Here is a 23,971-nt window from a genome sequence, read left to right on the forward strand (position 1 = left end):
AAAACTTTCACATATCGTCACTGGTCACTCTGCCGAGTAACTGCCCAACCTCTACTTCTAACAGTCCAAAATATACCTATTGATTTTTTAATTTTTTTTAGTATTTAAAGAAAAAACGTCACCACAGACCAAAATGTTACCCAATAACCTCAGTAGTCACTGGTTAAAGTAACTCAGATCGTTTCTTAACACCCTGTATATGCTGATGAACTGGAGAAATTCACTTTGAAATATTTGTTCATATTTCATTCTTAAAGTTAGACATTTGAGGTTACGATCCTTTGGGATATCAATTTATAAATGAAATAAAAACACACGTGTAATCTACTATAGTGTTCCAGTTGAGACCGGTTAGTGACTGCGAGAACAAATACACCTGGTTCCCACCCAGGCATTTTGGATTCAATTACTCTATTTGCTATATTCTGTACCATTGCACAAGCAACATTTTTCGCATAAAATGATGATAGTAGGAGTTAGATTGGAACGTATACTTTTAAATATCCTATAAATAGAGTATCAGATTTATTTTTCCAACTCGTGATGAAATCTCACGACTAATCCCACGGGAGAAATTCCCGGTTATTGAGTTTGCGAGATCACATCTGAAAATGAATCTTGTGATCCGAAACTCCAAAGTAACATCTCGTAAATCACCGATCGTCATTGAACTATGTTTCTCGTACTATCCCGTTTAAGTTTAATTGGAGTTATAAACAGCGAAGAAGATCTTAAACTAAATCATTTCTGCCTTAACATTCGGAATACCTAATACAGTGGTGATGTTATGATGTCCTATAAATAGTATTTCACTCGTTTTTGTTAATTGTTTTTGGGGTGTTATGCCGTGGTGCGCTAACTCCTTCTTTAGCCAACGTTTTGGACAGCATTGCAGTATAAATAGTATTTCACTCGTTTTTGTTAATTGTTTTTGGGGTGTTATGCCGTGGTGCGCTAACTCCTTCTTTAGCCAACGTTTTGGACAGCATTGCAGTGTCCATCATCAGGGTAAAGTTGTGTTCATCGTACGACGGCAGATCCTTTAGGAAGTCGCTGACGGACATTTTGATAATTTAAATAACACATCTGCCCTGATGATGGACACTGCAATGCTGTCCAAAACGTTGGCTAAAGAAGGAGTTAGCGCAACACGGCATAACACCCCCAAAACAATTAACAAAAATACTTTTGGCCGTGAAAATCTTAAATCATATTTGAGCATTTCACTCGATTTATATAAATCGTAGACATATCCAAACTGGACTTTTCTTTAGGCCTTTTCAAGATATACAATTCCGCAGAAAATTATGTTGATGTATCTTATAAGGTTTAGTCAGCGTATGCAATGTAAGCGCCTGAAAATATTTTTTTAGAATTAATTACAAAATATTGATTTTCTCTACTTTCTATAAATATAATGTGCATGGTTTATACATATAAACCTGTCGGAAGAAATTCTCTAAATGATAGTGTAAACCCAATCAAAATCCGTTGCATAGTTAAGAAGAACTAAGCGTACAAAAAGACAGACGCGGGTAGCGACTTTATTTTATAGTATTTATTTAATTAAAGACTCACAAAATTTCACTTTGAAATGGTGTATTATAATTTACGGAAGCAATTGATAGATAATTATTTAAATATTAACAGCTATTTATTGTTTTGTAATACGGCGAGTATAGCCAACCCCACACCATTCAAAATAAAAAAAATCCTTAATCTATTTTACCCCTTATGTCAAGACAGATTTATGTGACGATTGATCTTCTCTACCTACCCCTGCAGAGAAATGTTAAGTTAGTTAGTTCATCACACAATGGAACCAGAATACTTTGCTTATAAACGTCGAAGGAATAACAATATTACAAACACTATTTGAAAGTTTTGAAACCCTGAAAACTAATAACATCAAAATAATAATTACTGTACACAATACCAGATACCAAGAATAACGACTAAGAGTTGATATGATACCAAGTATTAGTTTGTGTTGACGGAAATTTAATTAGCTGAGATAATCAAGTTGAACGTACCGACCTTTAGCTATCATTAAACCAACCCTTAACTTTTCAGTGACTAATGATATATTTCGGTGTAATGATTGTAAACTACTTAACATTTACGATTTCCTGTCCGTTTCAAATGTAAATGACTCATGGATGTGACACTGTTATAGGTAAGTTGTTCAGGACTAAAACAATAAGTATAATAACATAATAAGCTGAGTATGAACGATATAAGCAGGTACAATACAAACTACCATATTATATTTATACTTAGCAAACGCGTGAAAGATAAGGGGGTAGTCTGAATTCTTGACAGATCAGTTCCAATTTGGAAAATATTAATAAAAATAATAAATTATTAAACATTAAATTATATGTTGGTACTATGAACTAGAGTTACAATTATTATGGTTGATTGAACATTTGGCCAACACTTGTACTTAGTTAACATTTATCACAAGCGAATGGGTCGTTTCTATGATTCGTTCTTCATTTCAACAGTTTGACTGTGGAACAATTTGCCTGCTTTTGTGTTACCTCTCTCCTACAACTCTTGTCTAATGTGAGCTAATTTTTAAAAACAAGTAAAATAGGAAAATTCATTCAATTTCAAAGAGCTTCTTTATTCGGTAAAATTTCATCAATATTCTAATGGGAACATTATATGGGATTGAGATTGGTTGGAGGTTGACGTAATATATTTTGGAAATGATTAGGCGGTGGAATTTTAAAGTCGTAAATTGTACGGGACGTGTTTGCCTGCACAAGAAAAGACGGTAAATAATAAGCACCGGCACATATCAGCCCTCAACCTGGGCAATGATTTAAGTAAAACACCGTGAGGTGTTCTATCCAAACCATCATAAAAGAAAGACGATTCAAATCAAAATTCACATTTTAATTACAAGTATTGTACTGGTATACAGAACGTATAAAAGGGTGTAGCTTATAGGTACTTCCTATTTTTTACAACCAACCCAATTCACAAGAAATAGTTATATGTATTTCAATACAACTGGGTTTTAATACATAGATAGAAAACTGAGACAATCGGAATTATTTCAGCGATAATTTCAGATTGGAGCACATTGTGCAACATCGCGCCATACGATACAGCAAATGGCGTAGGCGACTGCTGCAGCAGTGGTCAGTTCAGTTGGTAGCCAGCAGGAATCGGCCAGCCTCTAGGTTGTCAGCATCAATGGCTAATTCAGTCGGTAGCCAGGAATAATTTGCCAGCCTCTAGGTTGTCAGCATCAGTGCTGGTTCAGTTGGTAACCAGGAAGAATTAGCCAGCCTCTAGGTTTTCGGTATCAATGGCTAATTCAGTTGGTAGCCAGGAAGAATTGGCCGGCCTCTCGGTTGTCAGTATCAATGGCTAGTTCAGTCAGAAGCCAGCAGGTATTCGTCAGCCTTTAGGTTGTCAGCATCTGTAGCCGGTTCAGTCGGTAGCCAGGAGGAATTCATTAGCCTCTAGGTTGTCAGCATCAATGCCGCAGGGTTTGGCAAACCTCTAGGTGATCAGCGGCAGTGGGCAGTTCAGTCGCAGGAATTCAGCGGCGGCAGGGTCATTTAATTATAAGGGCCGGCACACGGAGACGCCCCATTATTGTAATGATGACAGATGCGTCTGGCTCAGCTGATAGAGTGCCGGCCGTAAACAGCTCGTTGCACATAGTTGTAATCTTTAAAATGATTGTGCCGTGATGGAGGAACAGAGGCGACTACAGATTTCAGTTGACACACAGGAATTTATAATTTTAAATTATAATTAACAGATCGCGTTTTAACTGGAGATAATTTTTGAAACTTGAATACCCCATATTGTGTTGTTTTTTGCTATTTATAACTTCTCTAACAAGTCTTCTTTGACGTCAATATCATCACCACAACTTGTTTACCGTTCCAGACGCAGGTGTTTTTAGGTGCGAATAATATTTCGGCCGGCGACTGGTTTTGTCAATATTTTAATTTCGTTATAGAAAATAGGGTTATCGAACTGTTTCATGTTAGATTCAGTCTTTTTGCCGCCTGGTAACAGATTTATATATTTTTCAACTGATAAATATTATGATTTGGAAAAAGGGGTCATCAAACTTGCAGATGTTCAACTTTAGCCGCAATTAAAATTAAATGCAATAAAATAATTGTTAATGTTCGATACATAAATCGATAATAATTAGAGAGGAATAGTATTCATGAAATCACTAGAGTTCAGATATAAAAAGGCAAAATACAACAAGCTACAATACACAGAACACAAACATACAATTATTATATGTATTGGCGCAGAATATATATTTACATCTCTGACAGTGACATATTTGTTAAACGTCACTGGCCGCAGCGTAGCTATAGCTTTCACCTGGGTGGGATTCGACCCTAAGGGGGGAGGGTTCGAACATGGTGGGTGGTTAATTAGAATGTTTTTTGGGACCCATACTCCTCACAACTTATTATTTATATCACATTGTAAAAGACATTGTGCATATAATATTTTTCTATTAAATTTAAAAACTATATATTTTTCTCGTTTTTTTTTTTTATTTTAACTAGATTTTTTTTCTTAAGTCGATTAATATAGTATGCAAGCAATGCAACTTTGTTATTACTGTGCTTGACCAAACATTTTTTGCGTTAGGTACCTCTAGTAAAAGATAACAACTTTACTCAATAAAAATAAGACACATAAGATAATGTGGGTAAAAGTAAAAAAAAATGACTTTGATATGTACGTGTGGTTGAGTTAGCTCAGTGGTCAGAGCACTTTCCAGGCAAGTAAGAGATCCTGGGTTCAATTCCCAGATGCGACCGAATACTTTTCTGTTTCTAATTTTTCGTTAGAGTCTTTAATAGTCTTCAAAGATTAAAACTTTAAAATTTACCAGTTTTAAATGGAATTTCATCTATTCTTAGAATAAAATAGAGGTTTAGTGAAATTATTGAGAGTGAGGTCCTTAGTATTCTCTGCACAGCTTTTTGGTTGGGGACAAACATATTACCGAGACCAGAAACTGTATATACAATGGCCAGAAGTAATTAATTTCATTTCCTGAAAGAATTCGGACATAACAATATAATAACGAAATTTCTGGCAAAAGGAATGCCCATAAATAACCGGGATATATTTTAATCACTCACATAGAAATTACTAGGTTGGTATGTCCACCATTGAAAAGGACCACTTTCTACTAATTATTATTGTCATGAAATACTTGAGCAGGGCTATGATCAAGAGCCAGAATAACAGAAAAGTATGTGCGAGATGATATAGGAATATCAATGAAGCCACGCGCGTATTCCAGTACAGAGTTTTTTGGCGGAATATCTTCTGTCTACTCCTACGGGTAATGGCGCGATAGATTGTTATCTATCGTTAGTTATCATTAGTTTGTTGGTAATCGTGCATTGCTTCATAGCGCTTTCGCACAGATTATATATTGATTTCCGATGTAATCTTTAACTTCAGGTATACTTTCACGCGTATTCCTTAAACAGACTGCATATATAAGCATGTATAACTTTGTTGTACGGCCGCAGGTACATCCTCTCTACATACTTACTTTACGAATGAGTACTTACTAAAGAAATAATCCTTTATAGGATCAACTGGTAGAGGGATCAACTGTCCGGGGGATCAAATGTTTGGGGGATCAACTGTTAGCGGGGGCTAACTGTTGGGGGGGCAACTGTCGGGAGATCAACTGTCGGGTCACCAGTATTTCATAATAATATCGCTTATGGAGTCTTTGTCACACTCACAGGTCAAATAATAAATATCAAGTATAAATATTGAAGTGATAAACCAAAAAAAAAGAATTGTGACTGTCTATGTGCCAGAAGTAAGCTTAATATTCCATTACTTCGAATGAAATTGATAAAAACAAACCTTGACATTCTTCTTTTAACACACAACCAATTTCATTGGCCTGTAGCGGGCTTAGAGACGAAAATTCAAATCAAATTTCTTTCGGTATTAACTGTACACTGATTTTTTTAATTTTATTTATTTATTCGAGACACAAACAGGATATTTATAAAAACATTAATTATGGATTACAAAATAAAAAAGTACAATTATAAATATCCCTAGACTAATGTGTCTGCAGCAATCACATTTGCACATTCACATAAGCAAATATGTAAAACAATGACAGTATTTATATACAAAACTTAAAACTTAATTACAAAGATTGAAGCACATAATAAGTAGAAAAATTTAAAGAGTAGGTATATATAAAAAAATTCTAAACCACTAAACAATTTTTTTATTTATTTATTTTTCTTTTTTAAGTACAGAAATCGTGGAGATATTTCTTGAAACAAGTTATATTATTTGCAAAAATATATATGACAGTGTGTGTTTTAGCAAGATCATTGTATGATCGAGACATTCTAGACATAGGATTAAAATATCCAGTGTTATTGGCAAAAATTTCGGTCCAAAATATGTTCATATTTCTAGAATATTTGGGCCTGGCGTAAAAATTGATTTGATTGACTAAGTTACTATTTACACGATTATTCACAATTTTGTAAAGCATTAAGAGGTCATTTATATTTCGTCTTTTAACTAAACTCTCTAATTTGAAATATGTAAGTCTTTGTTCATACCCATTGATACCCATGATCTACAACGAACCCCGTGTCCCAACTACAGACGCATTTACCATGGCCATCACCATTACTTTGATTTTCAGCACGAACGCATCGGTAAATCTGTATGAACGGTAGGTAATCAATGAGAGCACTGTGTAAAGAGCAATGTATACTCATACACAAAAGGTACTTTAATACCTATCAATTTGATAATAAACAAACTTAATGCGCTTTTACACTAGTGAACTATGGAGGTGTATGGTGTTATAAACACACTCCGAGTACAGTATCGCCAAGCATACAGGGCGCTGTTCGGCCTCCCCTGGTGATGCAAGACCTCGCATATATTCGAAAGGGAAGGGTGCATTTGTTCGCTACTTTGATGCGCCACAGAGTAGGCCCCATCGGAAATCAGAAAAAGCTCTCGTCCAGGCCGTCGCCTAGTGGCAGGGCGCACTCCTACACCATATGAGGAGAATTTCCCTCAAGCCACCATTTTACAAGAGCAAAATATGTTAATTATTTCATTTTATTTATACTGTATCCAATTTTATATCACGTGATTAATTTATATGTATACGCATTTACATGGCAGACACAGTACTTTCTTTGTATTATTAACAAACATTAGTATTTCTTAAAAACACATATAAAACGAAAATACGTAATTCTTGTCGTGTCTCCTTTCCTTAATATTTTTAAGCGAGCATATTCTATTTTTACCAATGTATTAGTGGGTAAGTACCTTCTTGTGGATACCTACCTTGGCTTTGTGCTTTTATGTGTATCCTTGTCTATTTCCTTTTTCGTCTTTTTTTATTTGTTTTACTCAACCTCCCTTTTTCTATTTTTGTACTATTTCATATGTGAAACTTATAATTTTGATATCGAAATACAAATGTAAAATTGTACCTATTAACTCCCACCTATGTATTGTATGTTCCTCTCGTCCTACAATGAGTTTTGTAACTTATCGGGGTTGCTCTAGAAAAAAATATTTGTTTACACAAAACCTGCAATTTACCTAAATAGTAAAATTAGATAAACGATCCTGTTTTGGTAGTCACAAAAAGCTCAGACAATTTTGTTCTTATCAGGGTTTATCTAACGATTTTAATGCCAACGGAATTAACACTTGTCTTTTTGTAGGAAAATAAAGTTTTTCATTAGCAAGCGTAACATAATGCGTAATGTGTTTTGTAAGTTCCGCAAGAAATCTTCCCAAAATGGGGGACAAACAATGTTCAAACATGAAGTTTTGAAAAATAAATATCATCGTGCTTATTATTTTACACTCACATTAATAATATCCGGGGTTGTTGGTAAAAAGTTTGCAAATGTTTTCATATTGTCTCAGGGTTATTGCTTTTTGCGATTTTAATTTTTAATAATGCTTATTATGTTACAGGAAAATTTTACCTCATTCCTTATTTGTATAGTTAATTGCTAAACAGCTGTAAACAACATTGCGAAAATATATTTGGAACAGACATAATTCACTGTAAAGTTTATGTAAAAAATTATGGAAAACAAGTCAATGTTATATTTTATTTTTATACACAACAGACTGAGAGTTAACATAAAGAATTCGAAGCCATAACAAATAATAAATTCGAAGAATCCAAAATTGATATGTTATAATAAAATAACAAGAATGTATAACAACAACAAATAACAGACAGTAAAGTTTTGGTCGAGTGAAAAAAAAAGATATTCAAGAATTTTAGTATAGTTCTGGGGGCTAGCGCTAAATATGTCCGGAATTTTGCCACTGCGGTGTATGTTAAGTCAGCACATTCGCACAAGAGATTGGAAGAAGGTTAAGTTGATTATTTGTAAAGGAATATGGAAAGTTTCTTTATTTCTTAGTAGATGGTGAAACAAATGATAAATTAGTTCAGTAAATAAGTATAAAATAATCATGGCGTGTTTGTACACGGAGAAAAATGAGTATTGCTGATTTATGAAAAATCTTTTCAAATTATTAGTAATCCCATTTAAAACGGGACTGCAGGCCGCTTCCTGATAAACTTTTAGTAAATTCGTAATATCATCGGAACACGTGTTCGTGCAACTGCTTATTAATCATATTCATAGATATTTTTAAATAATTAATAGTTTATCAGAATAAAATGAAGGCCAGATATAGTAAGAAAAGGTCAGCTTATTAAGACCAAGGTCACAACCATGCTGAAATAAAACATAATGTGTTCATCTGTGATTAATAAAAATAAATGTGGAAGCTAAGACTAAGTGCTTTCGGTCATTGAGCTTTCAAATAGTCAAATAAAAATTCCAAGACGATTACAATAGTGGGCAGATAAGAGTTTTTTTTAAATATAATAAAGTACACGAGGAGTTACAGATAGCTTGGATATTATCTGCTGAATACAGTATGAATGAGAAAAGGGAACACCTAAGTTTGAGTAATTTATCGGTGGCAAAATCTCATGTTCGTATTTAATTTCTTTCTTGGGATTCTTCGTACTACTAATTCTCTGCTGCAATAACAAATATTTGGTGATAGAACTTAGTTGAAGTTGGACCAATGATTGGTGATAAATTAAGTGATTTTTTATAAGTTTTGCCTTTGGCCAGAAGACCATTTTAATATCTAAAAATCAATTAATTTGTTTAACGGATTACGGAACATTATAAGGAAGATGGTAAATGTACGAAATATCAGGCTTTTGTTTTTATAGTTACCAATTCAGGCGTAGGTTTGATGCCTATTATAGTATATGTATCGGCAACCTACCGGAAAGTTTGTTTTTAATTTGGTTCCTACGAAATCGCTCCGATCCTGTGGCAAGGAAGATTCTTGATTTTACCATGCACGAGTTTTTCCTATATAAAGAGATTTTCTAAATAATATTTGCTATATTATCACAGGAACTATTAATTGTGCTCATTACTAATTTGAAGATTATTTACTAAATCCTACACTCTCACAATAAAAAAACAGATTGATTTTCACACGCCTCTGTCATAGGTCTCCAAGTGGTTCGCTGCGTTTGGTGATTTAGTAGGGGTGCCCGGGTATGGTATGTTCAGTTTTGGTGGCGAATTCGTCTGCAAACCAACTGCGTGGAGATCCAGATCGGAGTAATCCCCTTGACCACTCCAGCAGGACTCTCTTCGCGTATCGCCTTGCATCGCAGTGGGAGGGATGAATTCATACGTCCGTCACTCCTCGAGACACTGTCCCCCAGATCCACCATTCACAACTCACCCCTCCATGCTTGTAATGTACTTACACTTAATGAATTTAAAAACTAAAACTTAAACATAAAAGGACCCTCCATACAGCATCCCTAAAAATGACATAGTCCCCGAGGATAATTACTTTCGTCGGGACCATATGCGTGGAGTTAACTCGACTCAACTGCTTAACGATTCTGGATTGACCATCGACATTTTCAACTTAAAACATTTACTCACAGACAGTTCAACAACCATCTTTTATATCATAAAATAGTAAAATTGCCCCCTTATGACCTTTTATACTTAGATGCACCTCAATTTTTTAATCTTCTACGTCATATGCTGGAAAACAACTGTTTTATGGAGAACATGATATAAATAAATAAAGTAAAAAGTAAATAAAAATAAAATCTAGGTACCTATGAATGTTATCTTCATACGTATAAAGGTTGTTTTTGGTTTTCTCGGTGGGTGTTTTTCTATGCTTTCTTGCAGCTCATAGTAAAATTGTATCCCTTTATTATTTTTAACTATAAACTGTTTTGGTTACTGGCGTTGTTATTTTTTGACAATCTGATTTTATTAAATGTCCCTGTGTGAGAAGTGATCTTAGGAAACCAAAATTTATTTCAGGTTTTTTACACGACAAAAATCATTCAGTTACACCACCGACCGCAATGTCCTTTCCTAGGATGCCACAAACATCCGGACATTTAATTTATGTCCTCTGACCGCGAAATTTACAATACATAACACTTAATACTTAATAACATTTTTTTTACTTACCATCGCAGTAATATGACCTAATTTGCACTTTTGATATGAACTCTACACTACCACAATTGTCAACAATTTTCGATCAAAACATACCGTCAGAATATTTATTCTCAAAATCTGATTTTAGGCTTGCGATTTTGGTGTCTTACATTTACTCCCAGAAGTGTTAAAATAAATATTCACATAATGACTTTGTACACTAAGTGAAAACTTCCATCTAAAAAAAAGGTTTTACGTAATAATAAAAGTGAAATAAAAATAATAATTCACGAATAAATTGAAAAATAAATAGTAATATTACCTTATTTTAATTGAATAAATTGTGAAAAAAAAAATTAATCAAATGACACTATCTTATCATTAACGTTTTGAACTCGCGACCTCCGGATTCATAGCCAAGGATAGGAACAACTCAACCACGGAGGCCGTTAAACTCGTACATCTTTACAATACTCGTTCAATACGTATCACAAACTTTTCTTAGATACCTCAGATAATAAATAAAAATAATAACAATGCAAATAATTTATTTATAGTAGCAGACACTTTTAATAGTAATTAAAGAACTTACAAAACTCATTTCATGTATTAAAAAAAATCCCTTCATCATGATTGTATAGTTTAGTTGTTTAATTCTTTGTTTAAATATATTGTTTTGCAATCGTTTTTGTTAAAAATGTTTCATTCTGTACCTAAAGAAATTGTTTTGTAATCCTTTTTTTGTTAAAAATATTTTACTCTATTTTTAAATATATTTTTTTGTTAACCTTGTTGGTAAAAAATATAATTTTCAATATATTGTTTTGTAATCTTTGTTATTTGTTTTTGGGGTGTTATGCCGTGCCACCCAAGAAAACAAATAACAAAAATACTTTTGGCCGTGAAAATCAATCATTTTTTTGTTAAAAATGTTTTTAAATAAATTGTTTTGTAATCCAATTTTTGCTAAAAATGTTTTTAAATAAATTGTTTTGTAATCCAATTTTTGCTAAAAATATTTTACCTTGTATTTTAATATATTGTTTCGTTGGCCTTTTTTGTTAACAATGTTTTATTATCTTTATAAATTTATAGTTTTGTAATAATTTTTTTGTTAAACCGTAACCGACTATGGTATAACCTATACCGTAAATAAATACACAAATAATCTGTGTAATTATTAGTAAATATTAACGGTAATTTTCACATGGACTTTTTCCGCGTTTTTTTAATAATTTTTCACCTTTCCGTGATCTGAAAAGCTAATAAGCAACAGGAGATCAGATAACTGAGGTGGTGACGGTAGCATACATTATAATTAAAGCGCTAAAATCAGCAAGGCGCGCCGTTGATTGATCGATTAATATAATAATACAATATACATTATATTGTTTGGCACGTTGTATCTAATAACTTCAAGGTAACTTTTATGGGTTCTAGTTGAACCATCATAATATGAAGTACTATCTTTCCAGATGTATTCTTAGGCCATTAAAAATTATATCGAATTAAATGTGTCATCGTTGCCATGTCAATTAAATAAACTGTTTAATGCGCACACATGTCATATCCCTTCACAGTAGCGATGAGTCGTTCATGAACAAGCCTCACATTTGGGATAGCTCTTTTTGATGAGTCTTATTTGTACGACTCCCGGTAAACCGGACCACGGCTCAATTCAACGGTTAATCTTTGGTATGATTTGAGATTTTCACGGCCAAAATATTATAGTGATTTGTGTTTGAGGCATTATACCGTGTTGCGCTATCTCTTAATTTAGCCAACGTTTCGGACTGCATTGCAGTGTCCTTGGCTAAAGAAGGAGTTAGCGGAACACGGCATATTACCCCAAAAACAAATCACTATAATGGTTACTCTTTTATTATCAGAAGATATTTTAGACAAATAGCGCCATTAAAATTATTCAAGTGTTAATTGTTATTAGAAATACTGACAGATTTTAATGGCCTCTGACAGTCCGACATCTGGTCTTGAACATGTATCTACACCTGTATATTTTCTGGTTTTGGACTTTACTGGAAACACTTTGGTCGTATTTTAACTTTTTTTATTTTGTATCACAAAACATGCTTTTTCTAATATCTACGTTGACAATAACAATTTATTGATAACGGGCCCCGACCCTTGTACAGATAAACACTGTTTACTGTAATAAATTTCTGAAGGAAAGAACACTTTTAGACTGGGAACAGGCCCTTTATAAATTAAAAATACTAATCCATTGACAGTTGTTGATATACACAATGAAAAAGAAGGCAACTGTTTATCGACATATTAGAGCTCTAAAAATATTAGCACAGATTCACACAATTTCTAATAATTAACTATTCAAACAATACATAGATGGCGACTGTATCCAGATTATTAAAACTTACCTTTTACAAAATTGAACAACACCTACTAAGTAACTACCATCTAATTTTTCTCGTGGTATATGGCGGCGTATAGGTACCAAGAGTCGTACAGTTATGCATACGCTTACGCTGGGAGTAGAGAGCCGTAAAGGGAGAGCCGTAGCGGGGGAGCCGTACCGAGGGAGCAGTAACGGGCGACTCGCTCACGGCTCCCGTTCAATCGAACAACGGCTCAATTGAGTTGTCTCTTTGAGTCGTATGAAAATATTGAGCTGGTATCATGGCTCCCACTCTTAATAAAATGTGTCATGATCCATCGCTACATCATAGATGACCACTTCTCATATCTACAAACGCACTAACACACACGCCTATACAGTATATATATTACGCACATCACCCTGAATATACAAACCACAAATAAGACATTACAAGAATATATCATAGGTATCAACTATGAAATATTTAATATCTGTTAATTTTGTTTCATCACTGTAACCAATGAACTGTTTTGTTTCTATATTATATTCTTACGTTTTATAAATTTTAAAATGGGTATTCCTCACAGACATAGGAATTAATAGACGAGAAGATAATGGCGAGGGGTAAAATCAACTGTTGAAGAACGAAGGGAGTGAAGCTGACTGTGATTCGTCAATAAATCAATCTGACAGTAAATAGGCATCTCGCATTATAATATCACCATTTACTTCTTAAAAGTAAAATCTGCTTTTGAATGAATAGACATTTTTACATGGGAGCGCAAATTACTCGCCACGTTATGAACAAATTTGCGAAGTCCAAATTCGGCAAAAAAATTCGGTTCTATTTTCAGAGTCGAATATTTCGTTTAAGTATTTAGTTAAGACACTTTTATAAATGTTCATAATTTACTTCCCAGCAACCAACCAGCTTTGTGTTTCGCGTCCAGACGTTTCTCGATGTGATAGTAACAACTGATTCATATTATACGATTTGAATATGCTTAAAATAAAGTAAAATAATGCTTATATATGGAATGTAATACGACAATTGGGTTTATTCTCTTTTTCACATCTATTTTTACAAGTTTTCATAGTACAAGTCAACATTTTGCCGTGTTATTTCGTAAAATGAACCGATGATGCCTCGACCATAGTTCGCACAAGAATGATGACGTCACGTTTTCAAATTTCACTTGAGGCCATACGCGAGCACAGCCGGCTCCAATGGAACCGGTATGGGGAGTGGGGATAATACGCTTTTAATCACTTAGGGCAGGTCTACTAATATTCATATGTCTATGGTATTCCTGCAATTATGTTGAACTACAATACTCTGTTAAATTAGAATGAATATGTTCAAATTGTCAGACGGAAGAATTTTCACTGACTTGTTATTTCTATATAAAATTCTTAATGATTTAGTTGATAGTCCGATATTGCTATAATTAATAAGCTTCCAGATTCCACAACGTAATACTAGAAGAATTTATTTAAGTGCAGAAATTCTGGGACTAACTACCATATGTATTCCTATTTGCCCAGAATACTAATGGAGGGAAACAATTATACCAAGTCAGTGGACATCTTCAATTTATCTATAAACAAATACAAAATGTTGTTTATGAAGCAATTCAGTTATGTACAATAAATAATGTATATTTCTTCATATTCTTATGTAAAAGCCCTGAAAAAGGGCGTTAATCAATAAATAAATAAACAGTAAATAAATAAAAATTAAAATGCAGTATTGTATTAGGTTTATATAAAATATGACCCACTGAAAATCTTTGACCGTATGGTGAAAAGCGATGGTCATATCGTTACCCAATTGCTCTGACTACTGAGCTAATTCAACCATGTAAGCTTTCATCATTTTTAACAGTATCATACATCGACTGAAAAACTGCCAAAATTATCTTTGTTTCCTCTACGCAAATTTTTTGATTGCTATCTTTATATATGATTTTAAGATTCTACCCGAATTAAATTGAATATAGTTAATCTAAGAATAATATTGCCTTCAATTCTAAATAAAACATTTTGAGGTTTTACTCAGTATTAAATTGTTCCACAATTAAAATATTGATCGATAAAATTCACATTAACCTTTATGGATTGAACGTTTGAAAATTCAACAAATAAAAAAAATATATTCCTACCCCAATGTGTAAGCAGTTTTGTGCATATGATAGTATATATTAAAGTCACGACGCAAGGTTAAGTAAGAGTAATACGTATTACAGAGAATTAAGTGATTGATAGCGACAGTATAATACTGCCAACAAGAGGCAGAGGCTGCTCACCACTACTCGCTGCTTATCGGCGGATTAACGCGGTATCTCACTCTAAATCCGATTGTAATGCCTAATGGAGTACGTTGTTTGGTGAGGAAGCCCTGACGATGATTTTGCTGCTTTCTAATTATACTTCAGAGATGGATTTAACACCATTTTTTGCGTATTATTTTATGATTGTACTTGGACAAATTGTTTTTACCGTCAGTTTATTTTTTAAGCTGTTTATTTGTCAACATTCCTTCTTGCGCTAACACCTTATACTGTCCAACGAAAAAACATATCAGGCCAAATACACAATTTTTTTATTGGCTTTAAAAAATATTATTTGATAAATAAATAAATTTAATATTTTCTATTAAATGGTTCCATGATAACTTAACACAGTGACAATTCAACACACATTTAAAAAGTTATATATAAAGTCATTAGAAACGATGAAATTTTTTTTTAACCTAACCTAACCTAACCTACATAACTTAGTTAATAAAGTTTTTATTTCATCACTTTCCATGACTTTATATAACTTTTTAAAGATGTGATGAATTATCATTGTAATGATTTATCCAGTTACCGTACATTACACATTGATTATTCAATTAGGAATTTCTATGTACATTACACACTATCATTCAATGAATAATCATTCAATGAAGAACTTCTATGTACGGGTACATTACACATTAATCATTATCTATCCAACATATTTTGAGATTGCCGCGCCGCTAGACGTACTTAGACGCACTAATATACCTTTCTTAGGATGGGTTGTTTCACTGAATTTAAACAATTTATCAAATTTCCAAGTTAATGTACAAATTCTGTTAATTCTTGTAATGTACAAAGTTCTTTTCAAGCTCTGTTTTTATCCAAGTACTGGGAGACACAAAGAACCGGCCCATGGTGAAATAATAACAGAACTTGATAAAACTAGAATTGTAAATTATACCTTTAATGAATTGTTAACCAAAATCTTTCACCAGTTTTTTATTGACTAAAAGATACGTACGAAGAGAAAATTTCTTTTTTTTTTATATTCCCGAGATATATTTATAACATTGACAGTTTGATAAAACAGGGCATACACAAGAGCAATTCAAGCCGGCAAACGGCGTTCTAATGACACTTTTTTTGAAATCCGTGTTATTTTATAAAACTCGGCATAATTGTCAATGTCTGTGCGTAAACGTGCTTTTGAGTTTCGGTTTTTAGTATTTCTATGTCTTGAGAGACTTTTTTCTCCCTTTCTTATATTTTAATAGTTTTACTAGTTAAATCATTTTCTACTTTGCATAATTAAGAGAAAGAAATCAATGCATTAAACCTGTATCACAAATTCCCGATAACAATTCTGATTCATTCTCATGAGAAATTTATTTATTTATACAATTTTTTGCAAATTTGCAAACAAGACATTATCTAATTTTCAAAATAGACAATGTCTGTGGTTCAACGTATTTTTGAGTTTCAGTTTTTAATATTTTAAGGTCAGACCGACTGTTTTCACTCTTTCAGATTTTTTGATATTTTGACTACATAAAATAATTATGTGCTTTGCGGGATAAAAAAAAATAAATCAATTCTGTCGATATATAACATATTTATATGGAACGTTATCAGAAAAAAAACTGTGTTTTTTTTTAAGAAAATACCGATACATTTGTAGAGCAGTAACGGTAATTTTATGAAATTCCCTGGATTGAAAATTATCGCAAAATATTCTGCAAAAATTATTAAAAACACATTTTGTTCCGTTATGGTAGGTTATAGGTATGCAACATTTTATTGCTTTATTTTAAACGAGTCGTGTTCACAATTTTGGCATAATTATTACCGTTTTTTGATATTAATGCGCTTCTTCACATCTCCCTTTCAAATCATTTTATTTATTTATTAGATACAAATAATTACATTGGCTGTCCAACTAGGAAATTTTCCCGTTTTAGGACAGCCAAATTGCCTGGTTTAGTTAACATTTGTACACGCTGCTGTTATGAATTATATTTCCATACTTTACATTAATAGTTACTCTAGTAATATAGTCTATATACATATATATTTATCAAAGTAATCAAAATAAAAACTTTTTCAGACATATTTGTACACCCGAATATTAGTTTTTTTTTTATGAAAACACCCACAGACATAGGAATTAATAGACGAGAAGATAATGGCGAGGGGTAAAATCAACTGTTGAAGAACGAAGGGAGTGAAGCTGACTGTGATTCGTCAATAAATCAATCTGACAGTAAATAGGCATCTCGCATTATAATATCACCATTTACTTCTTAAAAGTAAAATCTGCTTTTGAATGAATAGACATTTTTACATGGGAGCGCAAATTACTCGCCACGTTATGAACAAATTTGCGAAGTCCAAATTCGGCAAAAAAATTCGGTTCTATTTTCAGAGTCGAATATTTCGTTTAAGTATTTAGTTAAGACACTTTTATAAATGTTCATAATTTACTTCCCAGCAACCAACCAGCTTTGTGTTTCGCGTCCAGACGTTTCTCGATGTGATAGTAACAACTGATTCATATTATACGATTTGAATATGCTTAAAATAAAGTAAAATAATGCTTATATATGGAATGTAATACGACAATTGGGTTTATTCTCTTTTTCACATCTATTTTTACAAGTTTTCATAGTACAAGTCAACATTTTGCCGTGTTATTTCGTAAAATGAACCGATGATGCCTCGACCATAGTTCGCACAAGAATGATGACGTCACGTTTTCAAATTTCACTTGAGGCCATACGCGAACACAGCCGGCTCCAATGGAACCGGTATGGGGAGTGGGGATAATACGCTTTTAATCACTTAGGGCAGGTCTACTAATATTCATATATCTATGAAAACACCTGATAAATTTTATCAAGGTACATGTAATAATATGCATAATTAATGAACACTGTATCAGGGTACATGATAACATATTGGATTAATTCAATTTATAGTTACAATATAAGAAAAATATTAGGTGGGTTTCTTAATTTGATCGCTGTTACTGTGCTGTGTATTCTTATGTGTCATATTCTTCTTCTTTCTGAATGCTTACTTCGGGGCCATAACAATTCCGAATCATTATCATAAGAAATGAGAGGGTTGAGTTCTACAGATTATTAAATATTCATGTGTTGTATTAAATATACACAAATTGTTTGCCGATAAATACGAACCGTTAAGAATTGGTTTCTTAACATTAAAAAAATAGGAAACAACGGAATCGTTGGATGCTGGGGAACGATTTTTTTTATTACGTCGCGTCGGTGTGGAAAAATACTTTCCTTGAATTCGAATTTGAATCTCGGGTTGAATACTAAATAAGTACCGTACTGGTGGTCAAAAAGATGGTTTCGTCATAAACTCAAATAAATCATTTTTCACATCATGCTTGTGTAATGTAATATGAAATCTATTATGTACATCATTGGATATATTGGTTTCTTTTGACACACCTTTAAAATCTTGTTTTTTTTTTACATTATCGTTTTTTTCAATGAAATCGACAAACTTTGTAAAAATACTTAAAAAATTGGTGATTTAAGAAAAGTGATGTGCACAAAATTATTAGGTTTAATATATATTTTTTTAACACAAAGTTAATATGTTCAGAAATATAACAATTTATAATTTACAATTGCCGTATAATCTCCGTTTATTTCATATCGGAATTTTTAATATGATTACAATAGTTTATTTTTGTATAAAAATTTATTCGTTGTAATTAAAATTTTGTATAAAAAATGGGTAATCAATGGAAATTACACTTACACAAGTTATTACGGTTGCGCGACCTTTTTTTCGCAGCACTTAAATTTGGATTTTTTGCCAAAATATTCAATTAAACTGAATAATTATGTTTTAATCAAAAGATATAGTAAATATCCAGTACGGATATTTACCTCTTTACTTATATGGGTTTTAAATTATAAAGTAACCAATTTTTCAAGATTATAGAGGCAAATTTGGAAATTGTTTGTGAGTTTATGAAAAAAATATTAAAAAATGTTGTATTGCTCTATTTACTATACAAATAAGATTAAAATTATTAAAAAAAACATCTCGGTGGGTCACAAATTTTTTGAATATATTAACATTTCTTATCAAAAAAAATGTTTTCACGATGTTTTATTTTTCATTATTAAATTGTTATATTTTGCCTACGTAAGAAGTCAACATGAGTACAATTCTCCTGTCTGGAACCTACATTATAATATATATATATATACACAAGTTGTTGAAAGAATATAAAACAATTCTTACCTTTTATAAATTTTAAAAGGGGTATTCTCACTCTGTTAAATTATATGAATATGCTCAAATTGTCAGACAGAAGAATTTTCACTGACTGGTATTTCTATATTAAATTCTAAATGATTTAGTTGATAGTCCGATATTGCTAGAATTGATAAACTTTCGGTTTCCACAACGTAATACTAGAAGTCAGGATTTATTTCAGTGTAGAAATTCTAGGACTAACTATCATATGTATTCCTCTTTTCCCAGAATACTAATGGAGGTAAACAATTACACCAAGTCAGTGGACATCTTCAATTCATCTTTAAACAAATATAAAAGGTTGTTAATGAAGCAATTCAGTTATGTACAATAAATAATGTATATTTCTTAATAGTATTATTTAAAAGCCCCAAACAGGGCGTTAATAAATAAATAAACAACGTAGATAGGGCGAGATTGTTTTTTTTGCACTGTATTCTATAATACTATAATACCTTTCGATAAAAAAATATTTAATCATATTTTTGAGTATGTTTACCACAAAAAAGTGTGTTTTTACACGTAGCCGTTCCTCTTAAGTGAGCAAATAGCATTAAATACAGGTAATGGATGAAAATAATACTTGATTAGAATATGCTCGTACTCAAGTAAATTCGCTAATTTGACGTATTATGAGTAAGTTTAACTAACATGTGAATGTTTTATTATTTCCTTTGTTCTTTACCCGAACGGACACCTGTCAGGAAATACACGAATGTTATTAGTTAATTAGTCATTTAAAACAAGCTAAATAGTCAGTGGGGTGCTTCTTGTGGATCTTTTTTTTAATTTCCATAGAGCACATCTTAATAAATAATACGAATAAATTTCGTCTAATTTAATAATATTTAGTGGAAAAAATATTATTCCATGTACCGATAAAAAAAATGTATATTTTTTGGAAATTAGAAAACATTAATAGCAAAATTGTTTTTTTTTTGTATGAGAAATTTCTAATTTTTAATTTTTTTAACCAACACCGTACATGTACATTTTTATTATCAATAATTTGTTAAATTTTATTTATATATAAATCCTTGCTCTTCTTAAGCCCCCTAAGATATTGGAGTATATTGTATATATAGTTTGTTTTTAAATCAACTCCACACGTGAGGCCTCGTGAAAATTATTTTTCTTCGTGGCCGATGTCATCTTTGGGGATGGTATGTCGAAGATCATTTTAAAGAAAGGAAAGAGTCAAAATGGTTCATTTAGAGACCCATTTTGTAGGAGTGAGGAAACACAGAGCTAGTTCATCGGAGCATCATCCATTTACATACCGGTAGAACAAGGCCAGCATTCCCACCTGGCGAGGGTGTTTTAAAGGTGGCAACACGCATTTACAAGCTAATTGCAATCTTTAAAGCACAGGCGTCTATTATTATACAGAGTTTTCCAATAAGAGGTGTTATTTTGATATTCAATCGTAATAGATCAATGGTTTCGTTGCTTGTGTGGCACGTAGAGGCGTCTTGTTGAAAGTAAACGCTCTCCAGATCAATACCATCCAAAAGAATTGAAATTTAAAGTTATTTAAATCAATACTGTCCAATTCCAGCTATAAAAAATCATTAATCATCTCTCGATAGCGCAATCCATTCACCGTAACTGTTGCTCCAGCCTCATTTTCGAAAAATTAAGGTCCAATGATTCCGCCGGACCATAAACCGCACCAAATAGTCACACGTTGAGGATAGAGAGGTTTTTTTTGGAGGAGTGACAATTTTGCTCGTTGACGAAGCCACCAAGGTGGAAATGGGCCTCATCACTCAAGATGATTTGCATTTGATTCACTCAAGTGAATTTTAATAATTTTAATGCGCTGTTGAAGCGTGTATCGTTCCATTTTTATTAATGGCGTAGTGTTTGCTTGTCAAATGTCAAAAAATGATAGCTTTAAAAGTAACATCTACCGAAATAGCGGGCTATTCAAAATAACACCTCTTATAGGAAAATCCTGTATTTTAACAAATATTAATAATAATCAATGAACCACCCTTTTCTGCCAGAGTCGAGAGTTTTGGGGCCCTAGACTAAAGATATCTGCCGAATTCAACAGTGAGGCGCACTTGCAACTTTTCAGGATCCTGATAATAATTAGTTACTGATATATTTTTTCATAGCTACGAACAGGGCATCAAAAATAAAACATAAGTGAAAAAAACACAGTTGAACTTAATTTTTTTCTCTATCACAGTAAAATTATGGATTAAAAAAATTAACACTTTTTGATAATCTGTAGGTATATTTACTATTTTGCAAAAAACATTTTTTCAACCTGGTTTTGTTTCTCCAAACAAGAGTTTCTGTTTTTCTCAAATTTGTAGATACAAGTAGTACTCATTTATGTTTAACTGTTTTATTTGTTTGGTTAGGTTGTCCTAAAGAATTTGAACAATTCATCAAATTTTATTGTTGAATTTCAAGTTCTGTAAAAGTTCTACTCAAGTTTTGTTATTATATCATTATAGACCAGTTGTTTCACAAAACTGAAATAAAAACATAACTTGAATAGAACCTTCACAAAACTTGAAAATCAACTTTGAAATTTGATGAATTGTTCAAATTTTGTGAAACAACCTAACCTTACAAAAATATTTGAAAAAAAGGGGTAGAGTTTTTTTAGAATGGATGATGAAATAGTTAAACATAAATGAGTACTACTTGTATCTACAAATTAGAGATTGATTTAATATTGTATAGGTCCTTTTCTTGGAAATTTGGAATAAATGATATTATTTTCGTTATATTCACTATACTGTTACTTCACTAAATATGTGTCGTCAAATTATTGGCGTCATATTATAGTCCTTTGTTTTTATTTTTAAAATCAAGATATTATGTAATTTTATAAATCTTTTTATTACATTTGAAAAATTTTATCATTGTTGACAATATTTAAAACTGAAAAAATATATATTTAAAAATTAGTCGCATCTAGGAAGTAAAATTTTGAGGGAATTGAATTTAGTTCTGGAAGAATATTGGAATCACTAAAATTATTTGTTGAGAAAATGAAGGTAATGTTGGTAGTTCTTAGTAGAAGTGTGATACACTTAAATGTGATCGAAAGGGATATGGTCGAAGTAGCTCAGAGGCAGAGCAAGGCCCCGGCAAAGCTGAGGTCCTAGGTTCAATTCCTATTTGCGACCACAGATTTGTATGATTTTTCTGTTTAAATTTTTTGTTTGAGAGTCGCTTACATTGTCTTCTATGATTAAATATTATAATTTGAGATTTTACTCATCAAGTAATTCCAAAAAAATATATTTGAAATTCCTTCAAGTGCATAAACCCAAAAAAAAGCATTTCACGAAAACCATAAACAGACATGTGGCAATCATATATCCCAATTTAAACAAAACTAGCAAAACCTAAGATAACGTGTTATTTATAATTAATGATACGCAGTAAACATTAAAATTGTTAAACCTTATCAATAATATCCTAATTACGATGACCTCGAAACACATAACAAATATTTTGACAACAAAGTTGTAATTAGTTTTTGTTTTAGTTTAATCTTTTTCCGGAAGTAAACGTACTTTTATGATAGTTACCAGATATTTAGGTAATTAGTATTTTTTAACCCCTTTCATTACATCAATCTGCTGCTCCCAAGGTTATTATTATTAAACTAATTAGGCAGTAGAAATTAGTACTATAATTGATGTCGCTACGGAAAAACCATTCTTTACTTTTAAACACATTGATGGCTCAAAGGCGTGGTGGCTCTTTGTTAAATTAAATATACACCAATATTTTGGACTGCCAACACGAACATGCTTTTTCGTCATAATACTGAGTACCTACTTGCTTTAAAATCAGATATTAAAAACCAATTAATTTAATTTGTTGTAAGGATTAAAGAATTGTTTGAAAAACTTACCTGAAATTCCCAGCAAAAAAATGATTGTTTATAAAAACGTTTATTCAAATTAACACTGATTTTAGATTTTAATGCACAATTATATTTATTTTTTGAATTGGTTTGTAATTTACATTACATGTTTAGAATTCAATGAGATTATGCGTGTTTTAGGAAAAAACATGTAATTTTTTTTAATGTAATGACAGAAAAAAGTGTTTTTTTTAGCTTCAACGTGTATAGTTTTTTTTTTACTTAATATATTATTTTAGTACTACAAAACTTTAAAATTCTACCCAACACCATAACTAGGCAATTTTTTTAATGTATATCAAGTTTGCTTAAATCTTTCTATAATTTTACCGAGATTATCATGAAATGTTATGAAAATTTAAAAGTTGCCTTTAGAAACCTTAATTATTAATGTTTTTGTAACAGATTTGTCAAAAAAGTTTTTTCTAAGTCGTAACAAAATAGTCTTGTTGTTGCAATAGGGGTGCATTTACACTCAACAAAGAAACTTGTATATCCGCGACGCCTAAGGCCGACGTGCCACGAGGTTATCAGAGCGCGCCGCGACGGCATACGACCGCGGGAG

General features: G+C 32.0%; 1 protein-coding gene across 2 annotated transcripts in view; it reads right to left on the bottom strand.

The window, feature by feature from the left end:
• Positions 1 to 23,591, bottom strand: part of LOC149419964 (metabotropic glutamate receptor 1-like) — a 426,820-nt gene extending 403,229 nt beyond the window's left edge. For both annotated transcript variants that reach the window (XM_089637395.1, XM_089637394.1), the window contains exon 1: positions 23,395 to 23,591. The gene's annotated coding sequence lies outside the window, so the exon portion shown is untranslated. The remainder of the gene's footprint in view (positions 1 to 23,394) is intronic.
• Positions 23,592 to 23,971: the final 380 nt, after the last annotated feature.

The sequence above is a fragment of the Hesperophylax consimilis genome, chromosome 11 (genome assembly GCF_061612785.1).
Source record: "Hesperophylax consimilis isolate HC1 chromosome 11, BYU_Hcon_1.0, whole genome shotgun sequence".
NCBI classification, from domain to species: Eukaryota; Metazoa; Arthropoda; class Insecta; order Trichoptera; family Limnephilidae; genus Hesperophylax; species Hesperophylax consimilis.